The 26,562-nt window shown below is 41.7% G+C and overlaps 1 protein-coding gene and 1 long non-coding RNA gene across 4 annotated transcripts in view; one reads left to right on the top strand and one right to left on the bottom strand.

The window, feature by feature from the left end:
- The first annotated feature begins 8,720 nt into the window (after positions 1–8,720).
- Positions 8,721–18,861, top strand: LOC128102344 (uncharacterized). The gene is made up of 2 exons (XR_008215387.1): positions 8,721–9,420; positions 18,613–18,861. It is a non-coding gene; the product is annotated as an uncharacterized LOC128102344 (long non-coding RNA).
- A 4,011-nt stretch (positions 18,862–22,872) lies between these two features.
- Positions 22,873–26,562, bottom strand: part of Macrod2 (mono-ADP ribosylhydrolase 2) — a 1,966,896-nt gene continuing 1,963,206 nt past the window's right edge. For all 3 annotated transcript variants that reach the window (XM_052726012.1, XM_052726011.1, XM_052726010.1), the window contains one exon: positions 22,873–26,005. The gene's annotated coding sequence lies outside the window, so the exon portion shown is untranslated. The remainder of the gene's footprint in view (positions 26,006–26,562) is intronic.

The raw sequence follows: 26,562 nt of genomic DNA, 5'->3' as shown, positions 1-26,562 counted from the left end.
CAGACATGGTAGTAAGAGTTCTATATCCAGATGCAAAGGCAGTAGGAAGAAAGAGAGACTCTGGGCATGGCTTGGACCTTTTAAACCTCAGAGCCCACTCCCAGTGACATACTTCCTCCAATAAGGCCACAGCTACCCCCAAGGCTACACCTCCTAATCTTTTCAAGTAGCACCACTTCCTGGTAACCAAGCATTCAAATCTATGAGCCTATGGGGGACTTCCTTATTGAAACAACCACATTCCACTTACTGGCCTCCACAGGCTTATAGCCATATTATAATACAAAAATGCATTCATTCCAACTTCAAAGTTTCCATAGTCTGTAACAATCTCAACACTGTTTAAAAGTCTAAAATTCGCCGGGCGGTGGTGGCGCACGCCTTTAATCCCAGCACTCGGGAGGCAGAGCCAGGCGGATCTCTGTGAGTTCCAGGCCAGCCTGGGCTACCAAGTGAGTTCCAGGAGAGGCGCAAAGCTACACAGAGAAACCCTGTCTCGAAAAACCAAAAAAAAAAAAAAAAAAAAAAAAAAAAAAAAAAAAAAAAAAAAAGTCTAAAATTCAAAGTGTCTTCTGAGACTCAAGGCAATCTCTTAACTGTGACCCCTGTAAAATCAAAACTAAAAAGCAGATCACATATTTCCAGCATAAATGGCACAGGATATTCATTATCATTCCAAAAGGGAGAAATGGGAGCATAGTGAGGAAATACTGGACCAAAGCAAGACCCAAAACCAGCTGGGCAAACTCCAAACTCTGCATCTCCATGTCTGATGTCAAAACGCTCTTCAGATCTCCAACTTTGTTCAGCTTTGTTGACTGCAACACACTTCTTTCTCTTGGGCTGGTTGCACTCCTTGTTAGCAGCTCTTCTTGGGCAGGTATCCCATGACTCTGGCTTCTCCAACATCTTACTATCTCCAATGAAATTCAGCCTTCACTTGCAGAGCTTCACAAATGGCCTCTCTGGACCTCCATGGAGAAACACCCCTGACACATGCTTGTCCTCAGCAGCTTTCCTTAGGTAGGAAAGGAGACGCCACAAACAGGTTTTTTTGTTTTTTTTTTGTTTTTTTTTTTGTTTTGTTTTTTTTTTTTGTGTGTGTGTGTGTGTGTGTGTGTGTGTGTGTGTGTGTGTATCCTTGACTCTAAAGCCAGAACCATGTGGCTGCAGCTACCAAGTTCTACTGGTTGCTGGGACTGGAACATGGGCCCTGTGTTTGTTCAATTACATCTGCACCAACTTCCTGTTGTTGATGGTTTCCTTCACTTACTAAGTTTTTCTTTAATTTCTTTTCACAATGGTCAAAAAATACTCCATGGTGGCTATACACAATGTTACCCAGTCATCTGTTGATAGGCTAATTCTGTATCTTTGCTGCTGTACCTAGTGTCACAACCAACGTGGGCATGCAGTTATAGCTTTGCTATGCTGATTTCATTTTCCTGAGTTTATAGCTAGATATAGGATAACTGGATCATATAGTAATTCTATCTTGCAGTTTTTGAGGAATAGCTATACTGTTATTTACAGTGTGTACCAAATTGTATTATTATTGTGTGTGTGCACACACACATGTGGAGGTCAGAGGACAACTCTGAAGTTATTTCTCTCCTGCAAACTTTTCATGGGTTCTGGGAATCAAGCTCATGCCATGAGGCTTTGCAAGTGCCTTTACCCACTGAGCCATCTTGCTGGCCCAATGTGCCCAATTTTACTTAGCTAATTTGTTTATTATCCATAAGCGACTTTGTGAGTTCTGGAACTATTCTGGATATAGTGACCCTCTGGATGGGAAGCATGCAGCCAATGTGTAGCTGGCACATGTTTCCTCTGGTCACACAGTTTGTGTGCTCCCTGTCGTCCCCTTTGCTCTACAGAAGTTCTGTGGTTTGAGGCCACCCGTGCCTCGAGGTTCCCTTGTGTTTCCTGTGCTTTGGAGGTCCCAGCTAGAACATCCTTGCCTGTGCTGATGCCTGGAAGTGTCATCGATGTCGTTGTTTTTCCTCTTCTTTTTAGTCATTTCAAGTGTTCCATTTCGATTTCTGGTGTGTTCTGAGTTGATTTCTGTACAGAAGCAATGCATGACAATCTTCTGCATACAGGTAACCATTTTTCCCAGGATCATGTATAAAACACACATGTATAAAACATACATTTTCCAACGGATGTTTGTGGTGGTTTGAAATTAGCTGACTGGATAGTGACTTTGTTTCTGGGAATCTTCATCCTATCTTACAGATCTGAGTATCTGTTTTAACAGCAGTACTCTACTGCGTGGGTTAATTTGTTTCTGGGCTATATATATATATATATATATATATATATATATATATATATATATATGTGTGTGTGTGTGTATATATATATATATGTGTGTGTGTGTGTATATATACACACATATATAAATATATTACATATTACAGTTATATTATATATATTATTATTATATATTACAGTCAAGATCCTTTTTTTTATATTAGGCTATAAATTCATATGGAATGGACTCCTCAGGCTCCTTCCCTTTAGTCCGTACAAAGTATGTTCCTCTGGGTGGAGCAACTTGGCACTTCAGCTGACCCCAGATGCCCTTCTCTTTGGCTTCCTTCTTTCCTTTCTTCTGATCATTTTCCTTCGCCGGTTTCTAAGCTGTCTCTGTTTTTAGAGTGCTTGACGTGCTCACCCCGCACATTAATTCTCTTGGCAAGATTCTTGCCTTCACTTACTTGTTCACCATGATGCCCACGGCATGCTGGGTGACATTGTAGACTCTTCCAGTTTGGCTGTGGAAACAGTCGATGGAGCTTTCCTTTTTGGACGTTCCCTTGATGTCTGCAATACCCCCCTTGCCACAGATTTGCATGTATGTGGGCAGAAGAGCAGCTCCATGCTTCCTAAAAGGCCTAGAGAACATTCAGCAAGTACCCCTTCTTGTTCCCTGTGTGTTTGTCATTTTGGTGAGTTACTGGAAGATAGCTGCTCTGACTGAAAGGCTCTTGGGCATGTTTTGAAAGTAGTTATAATGACACCTCCAGTTTGGTTCTCTCCTGTTACGCTATGGCTACTGAAGATGTTTTGTGTTTTTACATGAATTTCAAGATACATTTGTTTTTTAAAGGAATGTTGTGTTGATGAGGATGGCTTTGAATCTGTAGATCACTTAGTAGTGCAGGAATTTTAACAAGTTAATTTTCCTAGGCCTTGGACATAGACATCTTTCCGTTTACCTTTTCTTTTTCATGTTCTTTCCCCAGCATTTTAAAATTATCATTGTAGAGGGCTTTCACTTCCTTGGATAAGATTATTCCTAGATATTTATGTGGGGGGGGGGGTGGACAGAGTGGGTTGCTTATGTGTTACGTATTTCTGTGTTTGGCAGTACAAGTACATGTGTGTGGAGGCCAGAGGACAACCTTAAATGCCATTCCTCCAGCCATCCATTTTCATTTGTTTATTTATTAAATTTATTTCCTTATTTATAGACCCTGTCTCTCATTGGCCTGGAATTGCCAAGCATGCTAGGCTGACAAGTCAGGGAACCTCATGGATCCATGTATCTCAACCCTACTCTCCTTCTCCCCACCCCATTACAAATTACAACTTCACCATGATGGCTTGTTTGTTTGCTTGTTTGTTTGTTTTTAATGTGAGTTCTGGGGAATTAAGCTTGGGTCCTCGTACTTTCAAGGCAAGCAGTTAACTGGCTAAGTCATCTCCCCATGCCTATTCCTAGATATTTCTGTTGCTGCTTCTGCTATTATGAATAGGGTTGATTTCATTATTTCCTTCTCCGAAAATGCGGTTAATGTGTGTACAAAACCTACTGATTTTTCTTTTTATTTTCTTCTGGATGACTAAATTCATTTATCTATTCTAATAGTCATTGATGGTGTCTTTCAGTATATATATAATCACATCTGCAAACAAGGAAAATTGACTTGTCCCTATTTGTATGTCTCACATCTCTTCTCTTGTCCCATTGCTTGACAAAACCTTTTCATATCATATTGAATAAGAGAGGCGGGATGGTATCCTTGCATTGCCTCTGATTTGGATTCCATTCATTGTGACAGTGACTGTGCATTTCCTCACCTCATCTTTATTATGTGCATATAAAATATAGCATCTTTATTCTTAAACTGTTCAGGGTTTCTATCATATGATGATATTGAATTTTATCAAATGCTTTTCTGTATCTACAGAAATGATCTTAGGATTTTATCCTTTGTTATATTGACTTGCATATGTTGAACTGTCCTGGACTGAAACCAACTTAATCATGCTGAATTGCTTTTTGATGTGCTATTGAATTGGATTGTTAGTATTGTGTTGAGAATTTTTGCATCTGTGTTTATCTGGGATATTGATCTATAGCCTGTCTCCCTCCTTTCCCTCTGTCTCTCCCTCGTTCATCTCTAGCCCCTCCTTTCTCTGTTTTTATGTCCTTGCTTGGTTTTAGAATCAGGGTTATGCTGGCCTCATAGAATGATTCTGGACAGGCTCCCACTTTCAATTCTGTAGAATAGTTTAAGAAGGATTGGCATTAGGTCTTCAAAAGAAGTTTGGCAAAGCTCCACAGTGAAGCTATTTGGTCCTGGGCTTTTCTTTGTTGCAAAACTTTTTATCATGAATCCAATCCTATTGTCTGTTCACATGTGTTGTTCTCTTGGTTCAGTTTCGGTAGGGCATATATATCTATTTTCTCCAGGTTTCCAAACTTGTTAGCACGTAATCATAATGATCCATAATGATGCTTGGTATCCATCCTAATGCTTCCTTTTTAACCTCCAATTGTTGTTTTCTTGGGTAATCTCTTTTTCTGTTGGTTAATTCAGATAAAGGTATTTCAACTTGTTTTTTTCTTGTCAAAGAACTAGCTGTTTCATTGAATATTTTGCATTTTAAAGTCTTTTTTTATTTCTCTTGGCACTGGTATCAGCTTTCTTTTTTCCTACTAATCTATTGTTTTGTTTGGCCTCACTGTTTTAAGGCTTTGGGGTGCATCCCTAAATTATTTATTAAAAAAAATTCTTCCTAATGTCCACGGAGGCACTATTGCTATAAATTTTATGCTCAGTAGTGCTTTGGCAGCAGATCCAAATTTTCTTAGGTTGTGTTTTCAATTTCTTTTTCTTTTTATAATTCTCCCTTTGTCTTAGTCCTGTGACATTCTCTCAGTGTAGGTCTGTTTCAGTTGAGTCGAGCTGGCAGTTGCTTGAGCTTCTGCTGTCTCTCTCAACATCTCTTTGAAGAGCTGATAAATCTCCAGTTACAGTCTTTAAATCGGGGTTCAGTGCTTCTTTTACTTTCCTCCTGGAATTTCCATGATGAGTTTATCTGTTTACTTAACTGTGTCTCATAAACTCTTCCTGTGGTTCTGGGGACAACACTTGGATCAAGGTATGCATGAGACAAGCACTCCATCATTGGACTACATGCTTGGCTACATTCTTTCTCCTCATTGTCATCATTGTCTTCTTCTTCTTCTTCTTCTTCTTCTTCTTCTTCTTCTTCTTCTTCTTCTTCTTCTTCTTCTTCTTCTTCTCCTCCTCCTCCTCCTCCTCCTCCTCCTCCTCCTCCTCTTTCTCCTCTTCCTCCTCCTCCTCTAGTTTATCTCAGAAAAGCTATTCCTGGGTTCAGAAATTCTATCTTCTGCTTGGTGTAGACTATATTCCATACTCTGAACTGAATTTTATCCATTGACTAAGAATTTTAACCCCAGAATTTCAATTGATTCTTTTGTGTGATTTCTCATTTCTACCATAAATGTTTTTTTATTTCACTTTGCAATCTATCTGTGTTCTTAACATCTAATGGAGTTTCTTTAGGATCATTCATTTTATTCAAGCATTTTGTAGAATCCCCTCATCCTTTGAACTCTTTATGGACAATTATTCTGTCATTAGAGGTACTATAATTTATTTTTTCTCTATAGTGATGCCTGCACATCTAATATAACAGTCACCTCTTCCTATTTTTTGGAACAATTTTCATAGAAAAGCATTTTTTAATTCAATGGGGTGTGGGATGTCAGTTGGATAGTCTGGCTTCAAGTATAGGTGAGTTCACAACTGTAATCACTATGCAAATATTCTACTATAATAATTGGCAGCCTACGAATGCCTTTATAGCCTACACTGTGTAGAAGTCCATGAAGGCAGTGTGTGAATGTACAATGGACAGGGGTTCCAAAGGTTTGTGATTCAGACCCCACAGTTTGGCTCTGATAGTGACATACTTGTGGTGACAGTATCATGATTCTGATGCTATGGGATGTGGAACAGACTATCCATAGGAGATAGGAGGTGCTGGTCAAAGATGACAACAACTGGGGTCCCCACTGGATCAGGCCCTCCGAATGGGTGAGACAGTTGATTGGCTTGATCTGTTTGGGAGGCATCCAGGCAGTGGGACCAGGTCCTGTGCTCATTGCATGAGTTGGCTGTTTGAAACCTGGGGCCTATGCAGGATTGTTTGGCTCGGCCTGGGAGGAGGGGACTAGACCTACCTGGACTGAGTCTACCAGGTTGACCTCAGTCTGTGGGGAAGGCTTTGCCCTGGAGGAGATGGGAATGGGGGGGGGTTGGGGAGAAGGTGAGGGGGACGGGAGGGGGGAGAACAAGGGAATCCGTGGCTGATATGTAGAATTGAATTGTATTGCAAAATAAATTAAAAAAAAAAAAAGATGACAACAACTGCTGTGGTCCCAAGGACATGGGCTGCAGAAGAAACCTTTCCTAGGTCCATGAGCTACATGTAGGTTAGGTTGGGGGCTGTAACATGCTGACCACATGGTTAGTTCAATGGAAGGCAGACCTGTTGTTAGGACCACCCTTCTGCTGCTGTCATAGGGATCACTGACACTCCTTTTGTCTGGCATTCTCCCTGCCTATTGCGCGAGCCATGGAAGGTCTGAGTGCTAGTTGCTGTGGGCTTTTACCCTTTTAAGTTGCTTTTGTATCCCTATCTTGCATATTTCTAGGGTTGACTCTGTCTTTCTTTTTTAAATGGAGCCTTCCTTTGTTTTCTTGTTTCATTCTCCATGGCAATAGCTGGCACAGGACACTTTAAGTTAGCTAACTTGGGTCTTCTCCCTAGGAAAGACTTACAATAGCCTCACTTGTGATGGGTTCTTATCCAACCCTAAATATACAAGAACCATCTGTCCCATGAACGGTGAGGGTTATGAACAAGGATCTCAAGGGATACGACTTCAACATAAGAATTTGGTTGTGGTTATTGTTGTTGTTTTAAGATTATTTCTAGTTATGTGTAAATGTGTATGTGTTCATGTGTATGTGTGTAGTTATGTGCATGTGTGTACAGGTGCCAGAGGCATTGGATATCCAGAAAATGGGGACAGTTGTGAGATGGGAATTGGTGCTGGGAATTGAGCTCCAGTCCTCTGGAAGAGCAACAAGTACTCTTAAGTCCGAGTTATCTTTCCAGCCCCCCAACAAAGAATTTGAATGAGGTACAAACATTCAGAGCTCAGCACACCTCAGGTACTCCACTTTTTATCCTTCCTCATCTTTTTTACTTTTTCCCCATGTGACCAATAAGCCCAGTTTGAGTTCTTAAAGTGCTGCTCATCAGAAACCCATGGTGAACCATATTTTTAAACACCAGTTTAAATTATACATCCTCTTTATAAAGCAGTGGCCAAAGCACTTTACCGTAAGTTTCCATTTTATTATTGGGCCCCATGACTGATCTGAATTCACCCAAAGTTGTAGTAGATACAGCTCGGATAGTGTCAGCTTCCCTGGTCCAGCATCCCTTCTCCTCTTATTTGGTTTCTAATTATGAGAGTTTCCACCCTAGAGAGGGTTTAAGGTTCCTTGGGAAGTTTCCTTAAAATGATCATTGGCCCCACCCTTAGACACTCTGGCAGTAGGTGTCAGATGACCCCTGAAAATTTGCATTCAAACAGTTTCCAGGTGACATTTGTTGATACTGCTTATGACTGAGCTGCAGTAGATGATAGCCACAGTTCCCAAAACCTAGCTTAGCTTCTCAAAGGTATAACCTGGGAGAAAATGGTGGCAATAATGCTGGTAGAGGAGCTGAAGTCATTGGATAAAGGTTTGTCCTTCACGACTTCCCATAGATGACAAGTGTATCCTCCATTTTCCCAGAGTCTGGTTTTGTGCCTTAGCCTCTCCTTGAGTATTAACACCATCTTTTTGCTCAGCTTTCTTCTCTCGCTCACTCCATTTCGCGTTTTTCCTTAAATATAAGCCATCTTCACCCGAGTCCTTGCCTGAGACGATGATGCTTGAGTGTATCCTAAATGATGTCAGAGTCTTGTGTCAGATTCCTTCTGGTCCCTTGTGTCTAATCACTGAGTTTTTTTAGGATGTTCACACCTCACCGTGGAAGGGTCTTGGAGAGACACAGGAAAATGAATGTTGCATTTTCACACTGTTACTTCCCCCGTGCTGCACTTACCACAGTCTATTTTGACTAGCTGTGCAACTGTGCATAGCTGCTGTCTCTCCGACTCCACTGGGCCGGCTGGGTCTCTCTTGCTCACCATAATTGCTTTTGTGTATAAAATTATACTTGCTAAGTAATAGGCACTTTTTGAACAATTTGGAATGAATGACCTAATGAACGAGTTTTTTATATATCACTTACTATTATAGCACACATTGATAAAGCTGTTTACAAAGCACTTTATTACAAATTTTCATTCCATTATTCACAAGAAGCAGAAAACACATTTTTGCTAATATTTTTGTAGACTCGATCAAGTGGCTATTTAATGTTCTACTGAGCTTTTTGCTAGGGATTATGATACAGAGATGTACAAGATAATTCTGCTGCAGTTAGGGATATAGGTCAGTAGTAGAGTGCTGGCCTGACATGCTCAAAACCCCAGGTGTGGTGGTGCATGCTTTTTATCCCCACTTTCAGGAGGCAGAGTCAGACAGATCTCTGTAAGTTCCAGGACAGCCAGGGTTAGAGAGAAAGATGCTGTGTCAAACAACAAACAAACAACCCCCCCCCCCAGTTTGATGCCCAAACATCAAAAAATAATTCTTCACAAACTTCATTCAGATCTTGATAAGCTGTAGCTTCTGATTCAATGTGTCATGTCAACTTCTGGCTTTCAAACACATATGCACATATATGTATGTACATACATGCTTGCACACACAAAAAAGAAAAATTGGTGATACTAATGTTTGACTAACTGTTCCAAAGTTGTAGTTTCAATACTTCAATGCACTAAATGCCCCCAGAGGGCATATTACATCATGCTAGACCCCAATTCCTGAGTTTCTAATTCAGTGAGTCTGAAGTAAGGCCTGAGAATCTTCATTTTTTTTTTTTAACAAAGCTCCAGGCACTGGTGATGCTGTTGACTTTGTGAAGCATGCTGAGAACTACTGCTGTAGCATCAAAGACAGTCAGGTATGTGGATGACTGACATTAAAATGTGGAAGCTCAGCCGTGGAACCATTAGCAGGAGAGGGTGTGGGCCCAGGAAGGGTGAGTGAAAGAAACAGTCCTGGCTAGAAAGACCACAGAGAGTTCCAGAGATGAAAGGAAAGAGTATTCCAAAGACTTTAACATTATTAAAGCACAAACAGAACAAGGCGGTTACTACAGGATACAAGGTTTGATCATTAGCCGGAGTGCAGGGGAGGAGCCACTAAGACAAGAAGGGCATTCCGTGCTCTTCTTTGGCCTTGTCAAAGCAATAGGGAGACAGTGAAGAGTAGGTCCAAGTTCTATATGGTATTAGCCTAGAGGACAGAGACAATGTATTTAAGAAATAGCTGGATGTATCCAGAAATAACTAGAATCTGACAGGGTGGTGACACTAAGGACATAAACCTCAGCAGTGGGGTGATGGTGGGTGGGGGGATTTAGTGGGGGGGATGGAGAACAGAAGTGTCAGTCTGCCAATAGCACCAACAGGTTGGGAGCTGCAGCCACGCTATGTTGTTTTCATCACCTAAACTGATGACTGTACCAAATAAACATAGACCAGGTGTTTGAGGTAGGGTGAGGAAGATGAGCGAGGTGCTGAGAAAGACTCAAATATAATGGGGTTCTTTGGTAAGAAATTAGATGTACAGTGATGCAGCTTGGGCGATGTGGTCCACACATAAGGAATGAGAGTGCTCAAACTGTGAGGAGAGGGTAATCTGAGTGAAACAAAACAGTTGAGTGATTTACATCACATCTCATATCCTGTTATTATAAGGAAAACTATCCTCAAACTGTTTACAGGAACAGTGGTCCCTGATTCAGTCATCAATCTGTCTTGGGCAAAGGACACAAGCATTGCCCATGTCTATTCTACACCTTTCCAGACAGGGTGAGCTGCACAGAGGGAGAGGCTCCACTGCCAAGATGGATTTGAAGAGGTTCTGATAAATACAAATCACTTATGTGCCTGGCAAATGGTACTAGCTGTCAGCCAGAGCCCAATGTGGCCCTGCTTCTCTGGTGCTTTCCCAGGATGCCTGGGCTTCCTCACAGGGTGATGCCTGGGTCTCAAGAGAACCGTGGTGAAAATGTATCATCTCTATGACCTACCTTAAGAAGTCACAGAATCACTCTCTAGGTGTTTGCAAGCCCAGCCTGTTTTAGAAGGAAGGAACACACTTCCACCTCTTTGTCTCAGTGGGAGGCATGTACAAGTCATACTGTGAGATCAACACGTGGAGAGGAGGTCACCTTTGACAACTAGATCACTAGTGTGACTTTTTTTTTTTTAAATATGAAAAGCCCAGAGAAGAAAAGAGCTCGACTTTCTTGGCCTGAAGCTTTCTGTTCTCTCCTGTGTGGTCAAGGTACTCAGTGTTCACATGCCGCCTGTCAGGAGTGCAGAATAATAGGAGCGCAGCCTTGGAGCCTGGATTCTAATATGATGCCTGAGTTAGCCATCTGCACTGTGAATTTGAGAAAATGGTTCTCGGGGCCACACTGCTTTCTCTGGCTACGGATGCTCAGGGCTCCATCCCAATTCTCAATTGCTGTGTGACATCCCTTGTGCCTCCTCTCTAGCTCCACTTCACACAATGTGTCAAAACTGTGTTCCACAGAGACACCTCAGAGGCAGGTGCAAGGGTTTATGGAGCGATGTGTACTCACTTCGCACACGCTAATCACTGGCAGGCTTTTTTGGGAGAATCTTTTTCTAGGGCATGAAAAACAGCATCTGACAATAGGCTGGTCCCAGCTGATGGGCAGACTGGCACCAGGGAAGAACCACTCAGTTCGTTGTTACCTTCCAGTTCAGTGACACTGCTTAAGGGAAAACAGAATGTACTGGCCACTCCTTCCTAGGTCCCATTAACCCTTACAGGCCAGGATATAGGCCCTTAGGCCATCTGCTTCAGGCAACGGATGGAGAAATAGCTTGTGCTGTCATTTGCCAGAATTCTGTACAGCAAGGGAAGCAGGGAGGGATCCTTTGAAATAAAACCCACACAGCCCTTGTGCATGCTAATGAGGAAGGCCACTAGCCAATTATGGACACGGGTAAACTAAAGGCTGACATCCCCATAAACTGGCATCTTGTGTTCTATGCCCGTTTACCCACTGACAGCTTTGAACGCTGAAGCTGCGCCAGGCATTGTGGATGCAGCTGTACCGCAGAGGAACCACCCTGCCCGGGGTAGGATTCGATGTAACAGTGCAATGTCAGGGTCAGGAAACCAGGTTCAAGCCTGACTTTTTTAGACTCATGGTAATTGTCCCCGGCCTCTGCCGCCACGCAGCTGAGACTGCAGGCCTGACAGAGATGAGGTGCAAATGTCTTGGCCTCTAAAATGAGAGCCTGTGCCAGCCAGCCTTTCCCAACCTCATGCTGACTGAGGATATTACAGTACATGCTCAGGGGTCAACTCCCTCTTGGTGCAAGGCTATGGGCCATGACTGTCCCCATTGACACTTCACATCCATGCACTACTTCTCAAATTCCTTGTATGGGCAAAAGGTCCTTAAAATAACTGGATATTTCTGAATGCTAAGGGTACTTTTATGAACAAAAGAGTTGGCCCTTCCCATGTCGGCACTCATTCTCTTGATTCCCAGATCTGATTCGATCTCAGTGTCCCTGCCTTGTGCCTCCTCCTTCTCCATCAGTGTGCTTGCTACAGTCGTCTTGCAAGCTTCTTGAAAGGAATCAAGACAAGCCAGATGGTGATTCTTTGGAGGGTTGTGTGCTAGAGTTGCCGAGTGCTCATGTCTGACAAGCATCCTGTTCCCATGCATCTGCACCAAAGATAATACTGAATGAACAAGGTCTTGGGCAGGGTCTACCAGCTTGTTTTATAAATGAGTTGACTGTACCCAGTCACGGCTCTAGTACTGTCTATGGCCACCTCATGGCATGGCTGAGTAGTTGCCACAGAGACTAGCCTCTCAAACTTGAAATATTTACCTGGCTTGCCTTTTAAAAAAAAATTGCAGACCTACCCTGATTGCTAGCCAATTAAGACTATAGATTCTAATTGTCTGGGAAATTCATAGGCATGGGATACCTCTCTCCTCTGGCCCCTAGCTGACAGCAATCCTGATTTAATTGTTCTCCAGTGCACATGGGTACTGGGATCTTTAAAAGCTTGCAGGCAGCCCAGATGGGCTGCAGGCCCCAACGGGTTAACTGGAACATCCTTAGAGCCTTCCTCTTGTCTCCTTCCCAATTCAGCCACGTGACTTTCATTTTTAGATTTGGAATTTGCAGCTGATTCCTGCAGCTGCTTTGGGAAACAGATTTTAAGGAGAAAGTTAAAACGCACAGCTGAGAACTGTGACCCCCCCCCCCCCCCCGCCCCAGCACATTTATATGCAAATAGCCAAGAGCCTTGTTTTTGCAACCACTGAAATTGAATCCCACACTCAGTGATCTTTCTGTCAGTTTAACCTCCCCTGCTTTTCCCCTCTTTGTTCTTAGAGGCACATTTCTACCTACCTTTTGTTCGTCTCTTGCATGTCCATGCTCAGCCATGCGCCACCTCCTTATTAATAAAAGCAGATTATGTTTCATTTCCATAGAGCTGTATTTGCTGGGAGAGGTTGGTATTTAGTGTTTGCCAATTTTCACAGGGCAGGAAGCCTTCTACTCTGTGGGATTAAGATAAAACTGCCTGAAAAGGAACATCTGGGAAGCTAAGAGTGGGCATACACTTGTCCAAGGCTAGAGGTGTCCAGAAGTAATTTTAAGATGCCATCAGATTCCTTTCCTTTTCCCTAATGGGCAGGGATGATTTTAGAATCACAGGTACCCATCTACCTACTGTCTTGTTCCAGGAGGGAGACTCATACTTCTGGAAGATTCAATACCTTTTAAGGAGCTGAGAAAAAGCTCATTAACTAGATTCCTAAATCTAGGATGATGATATATGGATCTGGAAAATGGTGGGATTTTTTTTTTAACATTTTATTTCAAAATATGTTAGCCATTCAAAGAATGTACAAGGTCCAGTGGGATGTCTCAGTGCTTTGGAGCCTGATGACCCAGTTTCCAGCCTTGGAACCAACTCACATGGTGGAAGAAAAGAACTTTTTCTTGCAAGCTATTCTCTGATCTCTTCACAATGGTGCAAACACAGTACAATAATTTAATTTTTTAAAATTTAATTTTGCACTCATTGATGTTTTGCCTGGTACATGTATGTCTGTGTACCACATGCATACTGGATGTCAGCAGATGTCAGAAGAGGGTGTGGGATCCCCTAGAACTGTAGTGACAGACAGTTGTGAGCAGCTATGTGGGTGCTGGGAATCAAACCTGGGTCCTCTGAAATCGTAAGTGCTCTTAACCACTGAGCCATCTCTCCATTTCCAGTAATTTGTTTTAAATAGGAAAAACGAGCCCCAAATGGTGTTGCATGCCTTTAATCCCAATAGGGGGTCAGGGTGGAAGTATGTGCCACAGAGGTGGTGGCGGTGGTGGTGGCAGTGGTGGTGAGGATCACTGTGAGTTTGTTCAAGGGTTGGTTTACATAGCAGAAAGTTGCAGGCCAGCTAGCTAGGGCTATCTAGAAAGACTTTGTTTTTAAAGAAGAAAGAAAGAAAGAAAGAAAGAAAGAAAGAAAGAAAGAAAGAAAGAAAGAAAGAAAGAAGAAGGAAGGAAGGAAGGAAGGAAGGAAGGAAGGAAGGAAGGAAGGAAGGAAGGAAGGAAGAAAGAAAGAAAGAAAGAGAGAAAGAAAAAGAGAAAGAAAAGAAAAGGAAGCATAAAGAATTAATTTGTGTCTTTCACGCAACTTTCCCAATGTTCATCCTTTTTCTTGTTTCCATAGCAATAGTGTCAAGATCCAATAGGGGCATTCATTGACACTAGTTACGGCACGGATACTCTTTTCCAGGATCTACAATGAGTTCAGTTTTGTCTTCATATACTCCTTGAATCTGGGACAGTTTCTCAGTTTTTCTTTGTCTTTAATGACCTTGATATCTTGGAAGTGTGACAGGCCTGCCATTTATAGACTTCCCTTCCTTTGGTTTTGGGGAGGGTAGGGCTCCCTAGACAATTTTATTATGTGGCTAGAATTGAGAACATTGACCCGAGGTAATAGAGGACAAGACTTGATGCTTAGTAAATTGCTTCTGGAAGCCATGAGAAAAGTGGGGCAGTAACTACAGCAGAGTGTGGCCCATCCGCACCTGGATCCATCCGTGAACTCTTTCTCTAGCGCTTTCTTCAGAACTGCTGCTCTTAACTCTCCCTTCTCTTCCTCGTATTGAGATCACAGATTAGAGAATTCACTGGTATTGGCCCAACTTTCTCATACCACACTAACAAAGAGTCACTTTTAAAACTGGCTCATGTCCCACCTTTGCTGAACACCAAGGGAAGATTGCTGTGTGTAGACTCCCAGTCCCATAGACTCTCCATGCCCAGGCTTGGGCTTAACCCACACTCTCCTCTCACTGTAACGGCAGTTCTCCGAGGCTGGGAGTGAGCCAACAACCTCTAGGACATTGCTTTTTCCTGTGTGGGAAATTTTCAGGTGGCTGGATTCAGATGAATTGGCTGTTAATCCTCCAGAGTTTCACTCTGGTCTTGATTCCCTTCTTCTGGTCTTTACTTCCCCTTCAGCACATGATAGAAGGTTCTACCCGTGTCCTGAACTTCTGTATCTCCAGGAAGGAGGGTAAGGCTAACATAGGCAACAACTCTATATTCTTGCAGAGGAAAGAAGCACCAAAAAGAACGCAATGAGCAACTTAGAATCAGTTAAGAGGAAGCTTTACTTATGACATGGAAATTACGCTGCGCTCTCTTCTCCTCTACTTACTTGCCCAGGCTCCCTCTTTGTAGATTGCTGGCTCTTTCTAGCTTTTTCCATCTTTCTATTAGAATTCATCCATTTCTTCTGCACGGGGAAATATGGCTCTGGAGAAGAGCCAGCCAGTAAATCCCTCTCTCCAGCAGGAGTTGGCTAGCAACAGACAGCCAAGTACATAGCCTTTCTTGTCATAGTTAAAAAATGGAAAGAAAGTCTGGGTACCCAGTGTGACCCTGGTAGATGTTGAAAAGGCTAAGAAAGCTACGTTCCTTTCCTGGTTTCTAAAAAGCAAAGAAATCAAATATCGTTTCTTCATAGGGGATTATGCGTGTGTGTGTGTGTGTGTGTGTGTGTGTGTGTGTGTGTGTGTGTGTGTGTGTGTGTGTTTAAACCTTTGTTTTCTGATGGTCCAACATCACTGTTCATACTGTCTCATTTTTTTTTTTTAATAGCTGCCTGTAAACCCAACAGACAGAGAAACTGGCCCCGTGTGGGCTGTGCCAGCTTACAGGTGCTTTAGGGAATTGAAATGCACAGGTATTCTGGCTTAGGAAACTGAGAATTAGCTGCATAGCTTAAAGAATCTCAGGACGTTTTACCCTGCCTCGCTGTCAGGGGATCACACCTGTCAATCATGTCAGTACAGCACACTTGTTCTCAAAGCCTGGCCCCCAGGGCAGCAGCAGCAACTGCATTACCTGGAAGTTTTTAGAGGCACAAAGTTCTGACATTTCTTCCCTGGATTCCCAAACCAGAAGCTACAAGACCTAGAGCCTAGATTGAGGTCCAGGATCTGGGTCTCACTAGTGTCTGAGGGCAATTTTGTTTCTGACCCTAGTGCAGAAGCCCCCAACCAAAGCAGTTAGGATAATAGCTTCTGGATGCTCACTTGATGTGTGGCCTTGTACAAATTAATTAGTTCCTTGGTACCTTCAGTTGCTCATCTTAAAGGGGGAGGGGAAGCAGTAACTACCTCATTGTTGTCAAGATAGAATTAACTTACGAACAATTATTTGAACAGTGAAGATTGCTATTTAACATTAGATGTTTATAGATTCTCTGTCCATATTAATTATACTTTTCCATTTACCCAAACAAAAATCTAGTACTTTTCTAGCCTCTTACTGGTCCGGATCTTTTAGAGGGGATGCTGTTGCCTCAGTCTTTACTAGACTAGGCTGCTAATGAATCTCCTCTCAACTGTGTGATGCCAATACCTGGTATCAGACGCAATGAAACCAAAGACGCTGTTTCCGCAGCAGCTTGCACTTCTCTGGGAAGCATTTGATAACCACATGCTAGATGCCCGTGTCATGTGCTTTGCAGATAAAGAGGCTGGTGACCAGCTCTATTGAGTCCTTTATTCCTTGCAAAGTGGACGATTGCTTAGAGAGGATGATCGCTCAAGACACACTGACATTTACCGAGTGTTTGCCTCCTGACTCACTACACACAACTGGAAGGCACGGACAGGGGATTGATGGGCAAGGAGGCCCAAACAGTCAGAAGAGGCTTTGGACAGAAGATTGAAAAAGCAATTGTTATTCAGGCCACAGCTCAGTCTTGTCCACAGGCCAGGGATAAACAGGAATGTTTCTTCTATGGAGCATTTCAGAAGGCTGCATGTATAACAAGTGTCTTCTCTCCTTGGTATCAGAACTCATTGTGAACCCTCTGATTCTCTCAGTTTTTCTGGATTCTGAGAGAAGGAGAATTGGAATAAAAAGAAAAAGAAAAGAAAAGAAAAGAAAAGAAAAGAAAAGAAAAGAAAAGAAAAGAAAAGAAAAGAAGGGGTGTGATTTCTTGGTGGAAAAATGTGGTAAAGTGTGTTTAAGGCATACCTGGAGCACGAAACAATAAATAATATGTGGGGACACCTGAACATGAAGAAGAGGCAGGCACTGAGTGTGCCTCACCAGCCATCGTCACAGCTAGTTAAACCACAGTAGCCAAATCAGTATATTAGGAAATAGCAGTAGGAGAGATAGCCAAGAAAATAGATCCTTGTGTAAAAGCAAAATGAGCATGCGTTCAAGTATAAACTCAGGGTAAAGAATCTGGATGCACCACTTAATAATTGGTCCTGGGAGTATTTTGAAAATGAAGTCCAGTTGCTTCTCCCCAACTACCAAATAACAAAATGAATTTCAGCTGCATTAAAGGTACAGGCAGCAACGGAGAGTCACGTATAAACACAGACTAAAGCAGATGAAAAAAAATAAAACCAAGGAGAAACACGTGGGCACCTGAACAGGTTCTTATAGTTAGACAAAGACAAAAGGTGTCCATTTAGGGGCTAATCAAGACCATCGACTCTCTTGTGCTAGTTGACTTTAATAAAAACAAGAAATTAACCCAGGAACAGAGACAAGACAAAGGTATATTCTATTCTGCCATATCCTCAAGATTTTTTTCTTTTAGCTTAAATTTAAATGCTGTGTGTGTGTGTGTGTGTGTGTGTGTGTGTGTGTGTGTGTGTGTGTGTGCTGATGCATGCTACAGTGTGCACATAGAGAAAAACTTTTGGAATCTGTGTAGCTTTGCGCCTTTCCTGGAACTCACTTTGTAGCCCAGGCTGGCCTCGAACTCACAAAGATCCACCTGTCTCTGCCTCCTGAGTGCTGGCATTAAAGTCGTGCGCCACCACTGCCCGGCTGGCTCCCGGTTTTTTGTTGTTTTTTTTTTTTAACCTGTGTTCCGGTGATTGAACTTGAGCCATTAGGATCACACTGCAAGAGCATTTACCTGCTGAGCCATGTCACTGGCTCACTGTCCCCGAGTTTCTTTCTATCCAGGACTGCAGAGCAGCACCCCTGCTTCCTCCACATACTCTTTTTTTTTTTTTTTTTTTTTTTTGTTTTTGTTTTTGTTTTTGTTTTTCGAGACAGGGTTTCTCTGTGTAGCTTTGCGCCTTTCCTGGAACTCACTTGGTAGCCCAGGCTGGCCTCGAACTCACAGAGATCCGCCTGGCTCTGCCTCCCGAGTGCTGGGATTAAAGGCATGCGCCACCACCGCCCGGCCCTCCACATACTCTTAAGCCTTCTGTCCAGTGTTGATTGCTTTGACCAACTAATATATTCAGGTGGCACTCCTCTCTGAGGTAGTGTGCTGACTTGCCTGGTTTTGTGGGAAACAGTGGGTTGAACCAGAGCATAGAGCACAAAGCAGGCAGCAAGCCAGATCATCATCAGACACAGTCAATTTCCTGCTAGTTACTCAGCCAAACTATAATACCAGGAGTTAGAGTCGGGTCAGTTGACCAACTTGTACTCAATAATGTGTGGGCAAAAGTGATGACATATAGTTCCTTCTAGGTGTGACTCACAGTAATGTCTTCTCTCTTGTTGCTTCGTAGTGGCCTTGGAGCTTCATGCTGAAGGGACAGCACCCCATGATGACAGCTAAGAGGAATTCTGCTAAACTTAGAGGCTGTGATACAAATGGAAGCCACGTGTAGAAATTTCATTACCTTTTCATGGTAGTCTGGCTGTGCCTACCTATTATTGTCATTAACTACCTTTACATAAAATGATACAGTTCCATCACATGAAGTCCTTGCTTATTTGAGGCAGGATCAATGAATAAATCTTTTCTGTTCCCTTTTCATATTCAGTATAAACTGAACATAATTTCTTTCCAGAAAGGCAGTTCCCACAATAATTTTTTAAAAAGATTCAATTTATGTGTATTTTGCCTACATCCATGTATGTGTACTGTGTGTATGCCTCATGACTATGGAGGTAAGAAGAGGGTATTGGGTTCCCTGAAATAGTAATTATGGATGGTGGTGAGCCACCTTGTCGGTGATGGGAACCGAACCTGGGCCCTTTGAAAGGGCCAGTGGTCTTAACTGCTAAGCTCACTTGCCACCCCAGTTTTGCAAACAGATTTTGTGCTTCCCTCTTCTGCTCTGTCTTCAGGGTCAAGATGCAGAGCACCCTGCTGACTTACTTAATCACCTCAGGAGAACTCATTTCTCCTTAACAACCTTCCAGCCAAGGCCAACGCAAAGAGAGAACCTTCAGTCAGGAGCTGATCTGCCTTACAAAAAGGAACAACTTCCCAGAACAAACCCTGAGCAGAATTCCTTCCTTCAACACACACTTAATTCCTGTTTCACATGTGCCAGGTCCAGCCTTGGAACTTAGGATTCTCTGGTGACTAAAGCAAAGGTCTTGCCTGGCTGTTCTCAAGGGAGTTGAGTTTTATAAGTTTTGGGGGGCTGAGTTTAATGAATAAATCATTTAAGTGCTAAGGAAAAGGGAGAACTGGAGCCTTATGGATATAGGGTTAGGCCTAGGAATTGTTTGTAGCATTACAAGGGCATTTGTGGCAACTCTCACTGAGAAAGCTTGGAGAATATTCCAAGGTGATGAACAAAGTAGCCATGTGAATAGCCAGAGAAAGAATATTCTAGAAAAGCCAGTGAACTGCTTTAAGGAGAGAAACATGCTTGCATAGCTCAGGAGCCTGGTGTCATGAGTGCAGAGAAGCCACTGGAAAGAATAGCAGACAAGTTTACAGAGCTCTGGGTAGGGGAGAACACCCATGGGGCTTTGAGGACTATGAAAGGTTTTGTTTTTACATGGGCATGGTGGCATACAAGTATTGTTACAGCATTTGAAAGATGGAGGCAGGACAATCAGGCAGTCTAGGCCAGTCTCAGCTACAAGAATGTTCAAGGCCACCCTGAGTTACCTGAGACCCTGTCTCAAGGAAGGGAATGGAGTGGAGAACAGGAGTAATAATGAATGGTATTTGTTCAAACCAGAAAACACTACAATTCTATCTCAAAAGTTGCTTGATCGGGGAATTTATTAAGTCACATGACTAATAGAAAAGGCTATTAAAATCAATATGGTTGCCTACACATTGGAACTGGTGAAATTCTCTTTCCCAGCAAAACTATATCCAATTAGAAAAATAATTACTGATTCGTTCAGTTTGGGTCACCAATCTCTCTAAACCAATCATTGAGGTCTGGTAGGTAAATTCTTGGGATTGGCCAGGATGGGTTATCTGTCAGTCTGCCATCTTCTGGCAGGTGTAGGATTGGAAGACCTATAACCAGGAAAGCCAAACAAGGCTCTTTCTACTTGGGTAAAAGATTTCGGCAGCGACAGAAATGAAGCTCAGCAGGCGCTGTCAGCCACAAAAGGCATGGAGGCCCACACGAAAGGAAAGATATTTTTCTTCCACAGAGAGATAAAAAGGACTGTGTGTCAGAAAATATCACAGTCACAATTATGAAGAGAAAGACAAGTAGAAAAATTTATGCAGGAAACATGACAATAAAGATAAAAACTCTCTATATAAAGAGCTAGCTCATAAATATCAATAGAAAAGCAAAATCCCAGTGATACATGCCCAAAGAACATGAGCAAATTAATTCCCCAATCAGAAAATACAAGCAGCTGACAGAAATCTGTCCACCCTCATTAGTAAATGAAGACAGGATAGTTAAAATAGTAATGAGAAACCATTTCTCATGCTGACATGTTTAAGTGTCCATGTTTATAGTGCCCTCAAGGTCAGTGAGGGCCCTACAAAGCGGAAATTCTCATTTTATAATTGCTAGCAGTATGACTTTGTAACGTAATTTGGTGATTAGTGCCAAATATTCATTAACCCCGGGGCCTCTCCTGAAACTGTAGCCTGGTGTAGACAGAAACTGTGGTTAAAAAAGAATGTTAGTAGTTTTATTTAAAGGAAGAAGGATTCAAGTAAGCTGAGTGGTATCCAACAGGGAAGTGGTACAATAAACTTCAGCCATTACTATGAAATATTTGTAAATGACTTAGGGAAATGGTTGATAAGAAAATGCTTGTGATACACCCGCCTCAAGAAGAAATGGACAGCCATGACACAGGGTATGATTCATACAATACTGAAGATAATATAAAATGAAAATAAATCAAAGCTATTGCCTGAGTTGCTCATAGGATTTTATCAATTCACACTCATTATTTTGATTGATTGGCATATAGACAAAGAGACAGTGGTAAAGGGTCCTCTGAGTAGCTGTTTCTTCCAGGCATTGATTTTTTTATACGTATTTTCTCCCCTGTTCTGCTGTTGGTAAATCAAAAATAAATTTGATACTGGCTAAGTAGCTTATCCATAAAATTTCATTTTTTGTGTACTTAAAATTTCTATTCCTACTTTTTCAAGTCATTCAGGATAGGTGCTGAAAACTTACCCATTTTATGGAATTTCAAAGAAGAAAAAGAGAACATTCTAATTCAGTACTCATTTTTTCTGTTGCTTAAAAAATCCTAATTTGGGGCTGGAGAGATGACTCAGAGGTTAAGAGCACTGGCTGTTCTTCCAGAGGTCATGAGTTCAATTCCCAGCAACCACATGGTGGCTCACAACCACATGTAATGAGATCTGGTGCCCTCTTCTGGAGTGCAAGCATACATGCAGGCATAACATTGTATACATAATAAATAAATACATTTTTAAAAAAAATCCTAATTTGAATGCTTTCTCAAATTTTTATAACTATAAAAATATTATAATGCAAAGATAATTTTAAAATCCCATAATTATAATTTTAGCTATTATAACTTTAACATTTATATTTATTAGTTAAGCATTAGTTTTATTTCATAGTAATTAGAGAATAAGACTTTTATCTAAGAGGTACAAAAATAATCACATAATATGAAATAAGTTCAATTGTGGGAAGTTTACACTTTGAATCTGGATAACTAAATGTTTATTCAAAATGAACATTCAACACTGAAACAGACAAATTCATTTAACTAAATTAATTCCTTTCTGCAGTCTCCTCTTGGTATAGTTTGGCTGAGAAATCTCCCCCCACAGTCTCATCTTTGAATGCTGGTAGAAGCATTGGCAGAGAAGCATGAGTGACAGGCAGTCTGTCTTGAATAGCTGGGTATAGAAAAAGCATTGTACCCAGCATGGTTTGAATCAAGCCAAACGATCATCATGGTCACTGTGAACCATGTGTTGAGGGTGCCTGCTACAACAGGGGACTGTGCTACCTGCTTTTGATTTCCTTTTCAAATTTTATTTACCACTAGAAATATGCTGCTATAGTGTGGCAGCCTAGATGTCCTTAGGCCAGTCCATTTCTGGCATTTTATGAAAGGGTTCAGTTGATTGCCTACAAGAACAACACCTGGACAACTGGTAGTACTTGTTCTGAAAGAGATGGAGGGAATTACATTTGGTGGAATGCTTATGTATACTCACTTTGGAAAAGACATTGAGTTTTTTCATGGTGATTTTTGCTGGCCCTGTTTTGCACTTTGAACTACTTTTGCAATTTTATCTATCATGATTGTGGCAGCAGTAGATTGCCACGTTCACACAGCCAGTCAGTACCAAGATCACAGGAGTACTTGAGAGAATTTCAGTAAAGGAGGATGTACCTATTGTCTTTATCGCAGCAGCCTATGTTAGTAAGTTAATGACTTATCTAGCATAAAGAAAAAATTGTTGTGGGTATGTAAGGGAAGAAAATCATTGAGTCAGAGAGGACTTACAGAGGCAATTTTAAATATGCTTATTTACAACCAAATAGTATTAAATGAGCCCAGAATAATTGCTTGTGGCTAAAGAACAAATTTCACAAAACGCATAGTTCCACATTATCCTCTCAAAGAAGTTTATTTGCACTCTGCTCTAACAAATATAGTTTGAAGGCAACAGTCATTGAAGTGTCATAGTGTGTGGCACAGATGAAAAGAGACAAACCGACTCAGAAGCTGGCCAGCATTTCCAGACTGGTTCAACAGAAGAGGCACGTGTTACCCTATTAATACCAGAAGACAGGTTTTTTTTTTTTTTCCTTGCAAGCAACAGACTACATTTATTCGCATTAAGTAAAAACGTATCTTGTTCAAGAAAATTACTTTTTTCCTGATTTTCCTTTATATCACAAATGTCAGGGTAAGGCAAATCCTTAATGAATCATATGATAAAAACCCTATTTCCCGAGAAAATATATTGAACATATATTCTGCTAACTTTGTTGTTGTTCAAAGCACAGCTGACATGCACCACATACAGAGAAATGTCTTTGCAAACCAAGTGCATCAAGCAGAACTGTATTAATTCACAAAGAGGCTTTTCAGTGTTCCATAGAGAGATTTACAATTAGCTGCAGTGATTCATATGTAACCCAGTATCATAGACAGTACTTCAGAGGTCTTCTTTGTAAGCGTCTATCAAAGAAGACTTGTCCATCATCTGAATAGTTACCAACAAGAGGAAAAGCCCCTTTGTCTAGCCTGCAGTGAGTACCTTTTTAATTAGGACTATCATGTTGAAGGCCTACTTCAATCCTCTGTATGCAAACATGACTACTAACAGGGCTACTCTCCTCCACACTCCTGTTGCCCTTCGTGGCATATGGCCTGGCTGAAGTGTGATTGGAAACCGCCATCCAGAATTCACGTGTGGCAGAACTGATCCACTTCCCACATGGACTGCATTGTACAGCCTGTGCAGTGACAGGGCCAGCAAACAGGCTCTCCTGGTTTGTAACGCCTTCAGTCTGGCCCAGAGCTAAAATTTTAATATTTCATTATTGAAGTGTAAATTAACTGCATTATTTATTTTAAAGCATACAATCATTCAGCCACATAGCAACCAAAAATCTACTGCAAAGCAAAAATGAAAATGTCTAATTCATAAAAAGAAGTTTAAGCAAATTCAGGAGTGGGACTCCTCCTTCTCTGTTTCCTAGATACAAAGAGTGCTTTCCTTTTCCTACAGTTTTCATAGAATTCTCTCTTCCTATTTTTTAACCCATGCAAGATGAGTGAATCAAATGGCTGCCATTGGTAATAAGGAGAAAGGTGGGCTGGATCACTTCAGTCCCAGCTGTCCCTCTTTCATTTTTGTTCATTTAGAAGCCTGCTGTCCACTATCGCCCCGTTAACAGTCCCAGCAGTACTTCCCCTGGGAGTTATGGGTAAACACCTTCCTAGCATGGGCCTCTTGTCAGGCACTTCATAAAAATGATGGGTGCTTATAAAATAGGTATGAAGATGGCCAGAAACATTGAAGCTATCAATATCTGAATGACATCCTTTCTTCGATTATTTAGAGAAAGCATTGTTCTAGAAAAGAGTGTTTAATGGAGAGGTATATGCTTTTGTGTTGAACTGTAGAAAGAGAAAAGGCCATGGGGAAACACCATGAAACTGCTGAAATATCCTTGTTGCTATGATGAATTGCTTTAATGAAATTTAGAGATGTTAAAAGGTAACTTATGCAGATGTATGATTTGCTACTTATTCTATTATGCAAAATATGTAATCTGGAAGAGGCAATTAATTTAGAACAGCCAAAGCTAGTCTTAAGAAGATAAGATGAATTTTCCACAGGAAAGGGCAAAACTAGAGAATTGGATGAGATATTTATAAAGTGGTATCACCTGACTATGACTTTAGATATTGTCAGTTCCACTTTTCCTGCTTCTGTTAGGAGTAGCAACACAAACATCCCAATTCTAAAACATACATTGTAGAGTTAAGGTGATATGCAAAAGATACTACCATGTCTTTGGAACCTAGAGAGGCAGTGTGAGAACTTCAGTTTGTTCTGGGACAGATAGTCAGGATAATGCCCAGCCTCCTCTGGTCTTCATTTCTTGAGCTAACACTATTCCACTGGCTTCTTAAGTTGTTAATAGTTCTGACTCCCTTTTGGATGAGTGGATGGTACATCAAATCATCCTTGGACTTGGCATGAGCAGACTAGGAAGCCAGGACTGGAAGCAATGACTCTTACTGCTCCTAACTTCAAGTGTGAACCTCTGTGGACTATCACACCTTGGCTCAACATGGATATTCTTTTATGAAAAGTAGGGATTTCAAGTGGAACTTTGAAAACTAAAATGATTATTTAATAGGTTTGTTTGGGTCCTAAAGGAAGCAAGCGCATCTCTTAGGTCTTAATGAAAGGAACACCCTTTCCCACTGTGTACAAAGATCTACATCTCAGTGATGGGCTCCATATGGAAGCACACAGTGAAGACCTCATACACCAAAGAAGCTGTGCTCAAAATCAGCCTCAAAAGTGAATGCCCATGACATCCTGGGTATGGAGGTGGAGACTGCAGTGGCTGCCAGGTCCCACCTTTTTCATTAACCCCCAATTAAAATATTTTGAACTCTTCATTCAGACCTTTTCAAAGTGTTCTCTGAGGCTTGTGCCCATTTTCTATCCTTTCTCCTCTGTCTCTGGATCATAACCAATGTTGAGCATGGGGATTCTTGAAATTTAGCCTGTAGCTTGTCAATCACCTTCTTTCTTTTTCTTGGAAGAAATCACTCTATGATCAGCTTTGTGAGATAACCAAGGAAGCAGACAGGGCCCAGGAGACTCAGGTGAGTATGAACCCTATCACCAACCCTAGGGTGAGGCATGGAGAAAAGACAGAAAAGATAGGGACCCAGTGCCTGAAAGACGGCGTTAGCACAGGGCCTCTCCCACTCTCACAAGTGGAGGGAGCTTGCTTTCTTATTCTTTTTTCTTTTTTTAAATTTTTTTCTTTTTCTTCTTTTTTCTGTAGGTAAACAGGACAAAATGCAGCTGGAGAATTAGAGCAAAGGACCCCCTTCCTTCAGCGGACTTGCCTTCCCCCCTCCCCCACCCTCTCCACAGCACACACTATCATCTTCCCAAGTCCCCCAGCGCCAGGCCTTGCAATGCTGAGGGTTGTCATTTAGCTTTAGTTCTTTGTTCCTTTGCTTCATCTTGTGGCCCTGAGGAAGACAAAGAGAAACAAACCATTTGTTAGATTAAAGATTAGGCATCTTCACAAGGCTCAGCAAGGAATACCTTTTTAATGCAGCCCATGAAATGTCTTTCAGTCCTCAAACGGGCCCAGGAATAGCTCATTTGACTATCAAAGAGCTTTACCTATCTGAACTGTAATTGCTGGCACATGGTATCTTTAAAGATATTATGAATCACTGCTAATAAATGTAGGCCACATGACACACTGCTTCAGCTGATGGGGACGATTAACTCAAGTGTTCAAAGAATTCTTTGAACAACCAAACTTTGATGTGTCCTTCCTTCCCCAGACTATTCCCACATTCTAGATTCTAGGGTCCGGTATGTAATAAATAATGACTTATATTATGCTGATTTGCAAAAGCCATTGATGAGACCCTTCTTATTGCATATCTGCTGTGTTCTCCACCCATGAGACAACTTTAATAGACTCTTTTCCAAAACAGTCTGTGCTCATTTTAGTTAGACTTTTAAAACTGAGGTCTAGTCTACCTCCAGGGAAGTGCACAAATCAGATGTACTC

This window comes from Peromyscus californicus, unplaced genomic scaffold (assembly GCF_007827085.1).
Source record: "Peromyscus californicus insignis strain IS unplaced genomic scaffold, ASM782708v3 Scaffold_7__1_contigs__length_154581171, whole genome shotgun sequence".
Lineage (NCBI taxonomy): Eukaryota > Metazoa > Chordata > Mammalia > Rodentia > Cricetidae > Peromyscus > Peromyscus californicus.
Note: the sequence above shows the minus strand (reverse complement) of the source record. Positions and strands in the feature narration are given on the sequence as shown.